Source organism: Argentina silus, assembly GCF_951799395.1.
Source record: "Argentina silus genome assembly, chromosome: X".
Lineage (NCBI taxonomy): Eukaryota > Metazoa > Chordata > Actinopteri > Argentiniformes > Argentinidae > Argentina > Argentina silus.
In genome coordinates, this window is record NC_139653.1 from 39,978,256 (window position 1) to 39,983,255 (window position 5,000).

General features: G+C 44.8%; 1 protein-coding gene across 1 annotated transcript in view; it reads left to right on the forward strand.

Annotated features, from left to right (window-relative positions):
* The window catches only part of sertad2b (SERTA domain containing 2b), a 27,267-nt gene that overhangs the window by 8,222 nt on the left and 14,045 nt on the right, over nucleotides 1-5,000 (forward strand). The gene's annotated exons all lie outside the window — the stretch shown is intronic.

Here is a 5,000-nt window from a genome sequence, read left to right on the forward strand (position 1 = left end):
GGATATGGTGGGGAGGCTGGAGGGGGTATTGTAAAGGGGGAGATAGGGTTTAGAGTGGAATTGTGGAGTGGGTATGCCTCCGCAACTAAGATCCTCACTCCCCACCGTTCTATGATGTAATTTATTTGACTCTCTTTCACTCTGAATAGATACAGAAGGAGGGTGACCATAAACATGGAAGAAGGGTGGAAGAAGGGTATTGTGGTGGCTGCTGGTTTTCTACAGAGAGAGTAGAATCCATGCTGGCCACAGTGGAGAGTGCAGAGTGGAAGTGTCTGAGGCCGGCTGGTATGATTAATGATCTAGTTGACCTCCAGTCATACATTCTCCCTGGCTGAAACCTCGATGCCCAGACAGAAACACAGACAAACGCTGCACTGTATTACTGCCTGTAGGCCTACCACTCGCTCAGAATACTTGGAAGGGTTTCCGACAAAAACACCAACATAATGATGGGAAAAAAAACAGGAAAATAAGAGGACAAATAGAAATGGTCAAGGTATTTGTAGAAACGTTGTTTCATTTTCAGAACAAGAGCTTTCTGTGCACCAGTGTGAGGTATGATACATTTAGCTGTATCTTTTATGTTACATTTGTCTTTTAAATGGTTGCTTAAATGTGAAATATACAAGATCAGATACACTGAAAGTATGTCATTCTCTCTTTAGCATGCTTTGTATTGAAACAACCAGTAAAGGGAGTCGAAAAAATTGAAAAAATGCTTGCCGATTACCTTAGTTGAAGGAACGACATTCTCCTACTGGGTTTCTTTGTTTTTTTCTTTCTATTTCCTCACATAGAGGGCTAGAGTGTCCAGTCCTCTACGAGGCTTTTGTGAGCAGGAACTTTGGAATGTGTTACACTCACCAGTTTGTAATGACCAATATGTAAAAGGAGGGGTGGGAAAGGGAGAGATGGGCAGAGGCAGAGGCAGAGTGAGGTAGAGAGAGGTAGAGAAAGGGAGACATGGGCATAGGCAGAGGCAGAGTGAGGTAGAGAGAGGTAGAGAGAGGTAGAGAAAGGGAGACATGGGCATAGGCAGAGGCAGAGTGAGGTAGAGAGAGGTAGAGAAAGGTAGAGAAGAAAGTGAGAGAGAGACAGACGGAGAGCGGTAGAGAAAGGGAGAGGAGGTTTCACAAGGTGTGTTGTGTTTACTCTCTCTCTCTCTCTCTCATGTGCGTCTGACGCCTCCTCACAATGGTCAGGTGACTTACAGGAAATTATAGTTTTGTTCTCTTTCTCTCTCTCTTTTTTTCTCTCTTACCCTCTCCCTCCTCTCTCTCTCTTTCTCTCTCTCATACAGGCAGTTAAACAGAACAAATGCAGCATACTTATTCTGCGCTCTTTAACACTTAGAAGTCTAAGAGCAGTCTCAGGCATTCTTTTACCCTGCGATTCCTCCTTTTTAACTTTATGGTAGTTAAACTATGTCTGTGCTACAACCATGTGTGTTCTCCTTTCATACAAGATCATCTCTTGCTAGTATAGTATGTTGCTCTGTTTTTGTCCTCTTTGAAATGTGCTCCTCATAAAGGCGATTATGAAGTGTTTGAAGTTGTTCTCTAGCGTGAGCCAGGAGAAACCAAATGAAAAAGAAAAAAAAAAGGGGGGGGGGTGATAAATGGAGGGCTGTCATAGAGGGAGTCAACTTCCTAAAACCACCGCCATTACTATCCTGCTCTCTATCCAGTGTGTGTGTGTGTGTGTGTGTGTGTGTGTGTGTGTGTGTGTGTGTGTGTGTGTGTGTGTGTGAGTGTGAGTGAGCGAGTGAGTGAGAGAGAGTGAGAGAGCGATTGTGTGAGAGAGAGTGAGTATGTGGTGTATGAGGGATCTCTACTCTATACTCTGTGTTAAATCAATATTGTTCAGCATTATAACCATGACAACGGCTTTCAACAAAGCAGTTGTACTCAAAGCAGAACTTTTTTTTCTCCTGGCTATCCGGAGAGCAGGCAACCGTGTTTAGTGATCCTGTGCAAGGCCAAGTGAATCACGCTACTGTAGCCACTGTTTGAGAGAGGTCAGTAACTTGTTTTCTATGTCAGACCAGGAGAGGAGAGGAGAGACGGGCGGGGAGATGGAGTCTTGGGGGCAAGAGTATTAATGTGGGTATCTGGAGAGGGGGGCGGAGGAAGAAAGAGGGGAGTCAGGGGAGTGACAGAGGAAGAGTGTGAGTAAACTGGCGGCTCAATGGAGAGAGGAATGGACAGGGATGGACGGATCAAGAGAGGGTTGAAGGGAAAGAAAGAGAGCGGGTTGGTCGAGACACAGTGGGAAAGAGAGCTGCTGGATGTGTTAGCTCAGTCCTCTGTCTGTGTTTAGGTGTCTTGCCACTACTCTCCAGTGCCCAGAAGTGCCCCTTGGCACAGGCCTCTCAGGACACACCACACAAAAGATAAACACAAGCCAGGGTCAGGTTCCAGAGCGTAGCCTTACCCTCTCTATCCTCTAACAAACCTTTAGAAAATACAAACAGTTACCAGGCCTTACATTCATTTATCAACAGGAATACTGTAAGAAATCAGCTAAATCCATGAATGTGAGAGACAAATTAGACTAGCCTTAGCCCGATAACATTTATTTCATTCTAAAATGTCAGGTTTTCTTTAGTTCTATGTTAATACTATGCAACCATAGCTTTGCTGTGTCCTCACACAACCTATCTATCCCCTGCATGATTGTCCTGTGTGTGTGTGTGTGTGTGTGTGTGTGTGTGTGTGTGTGTGTGTGTGTGTGTGTGTGTGTGTGTGTGTGTGTGTGTCTAACCTCAAGCCCCCCTGCTGTTGGGGAGGGGGTGGTGATGGTTAATGAGCCAAATTAAGTAATGAGAAGGAGAGGCTTGCCAACCGGCCCACTCTGGAGTATGGAATAGTGTGTGTGTGTGTGTGTGCGCGTGCGTGCGTGCGTGTGTTTAAGTAGTAAATTGGGCATGCTTTAGAGTGATAGGGAGGGGATATGAGGCAGGAGAGGCATGGTTTGGTGAGAGTGAGGGAATGGGGGTGGGGCAGGGGGGTAAGAGAGGAATGGAGGGAGTGGGGGGTTCGCTTTGGTCATTCGGGCTGATGCCAGGGTGGAGAGAGAGAGAGGGCTGTGATTACGAGGTTTGTATAGTAAATATATATAGTAAGTACGTTTGTATAGTATGATCAGTCAGGCTGGGGGATGTTAAATCATACTGGACTGTTCTCACTGTATATAATGTTTCCGATGTATATTTTATTTTATTCTGTTATTCTATTGTCACTTTATTTTGTTGTTGTTATTTGTGATGTGAGCTGCTGTAACTCCTTAATTTCCCCTCTGGGATCAATAAAGTACCTCTCTATCTATCTATGTATCTCTCTATTTTTTTCTTGTGTCATCCTCCAACAGCAATGATCTGAAAATGCAGCCTTGATGAATAACAATTTATGGCTGCAACTAATGATTATTTTGTTCCTGATTAAACTGTAGATTGTTTTATCGTTTTACTTGTTTACTATACAGAGTATGAGACCTCCCAACATAGCTAGTTATGTAGCTAGATTGCAGAAATGCATGGGGGCGGGGGGGGGGGCAGCTACTGTTTTATCTGACAACTTCACTAGTCACAGAAGCATACTCTGTCATTAAATGCTCCCTTTCAACGTGTGAGAGCAATTTTGCCATTATTATAATTTAGCAATAGCTGCTTAGCTACATAGCTAGCTATATAGCTAGTCAGCTAGCATCATCACTTGATGTCACTTACAGTGCTGTGCTGTCAAGTTCTCACATGGCTCCGGGATGCTTCCTTTTCAAGTGTTTGTGAATGCAGTTGTACTGCTGTGGTATGCCATTTGGGCATAGTGAACAAAGCACCATATTATTTGCTTTCTGCCTTAAAGTATTCCCACACTGGGTCAGGGTTTTTTGGAGGAACCCTCCATCTTCAAAACAAATTGTTGGGTCGGTCATAAATATGCAATACATAATCAACGTCATTGTTTATATCCACTAATCATTGCAGCTCTAATCCAGTTGTCATAGTCCCCTCTCCACCATCTACACACACACACACACACACACACACAGACAAACACACACACACACACACACACACACACACACACACACACACACAACCACACACACACACACACACACACACACAACCACACACACACACACACAACCACACACACACACACACACATGACCATGTACTTAATTATTCTAGAAAATTAAACTGTTGATCAGTCCCTCGTGACTCATGCTTTTTCATTTGAGAGTCTTCTTTATCTCTATTTCTGTCTCAGATGTCAACAGGCGTGTGTGTGTGTGTGTGTGTGTGTGTATGTGTGTGTGTGTGTGTGTGTGTGTGTGTGTGTGTGTATGTGTGTGTCTGTGTGTCTGTGTGTCTGTGTGTCTGTGTGTGTGTACTATAGGTACTGGAGGTACTGTATATAACCTAATGATAAACTTTTATTCATGCACCTCTCCTGTGGAAGGGGTGGGAGAGAGAAAGTGAGAGAGTTTGAGTGTAATAAGAGGGATAGAGTGAGAGCGAGGATGACAGGAGGAAGGGAGAGCAAGCGAGAGATAGAGATGAGAGAAACAGAGAGAAACAGAGGACTGGGTTGGAGCTGTGTGTGCTGTAGGCGTGGGCATTGAGAGGAGAGAAGAGGAGTGGGAGAGGAGAGGAGAGGAGAGGGAGAGGAGAGGAGAAGAGAGGAGAGGAGAGGAGAGGAGAGGAGAGGAGAGGAGAGGAGAGGGGAGCCCTGCAGCCGGCGCTGCCTCAGCCCTGCCCTCGCTGTTCACTGAGCCATTTCCTGTTTTTGACCTGAAATCTTTATTTAGACCCATCCCTCTGCGCGCTACAGTAGGCTCTGCCACTCATTCATGACCAAAACAGAGGCAGAGAAGAACATAGCCCCCAGGCACTTGCATTGACTGTCTGTATATCTCAAATTCTGTTTCTAAAATTAGGTTTGTGATTGTAGCGTCATTTTCGCTAAAAAACTCAGGATCCTAGTCATACT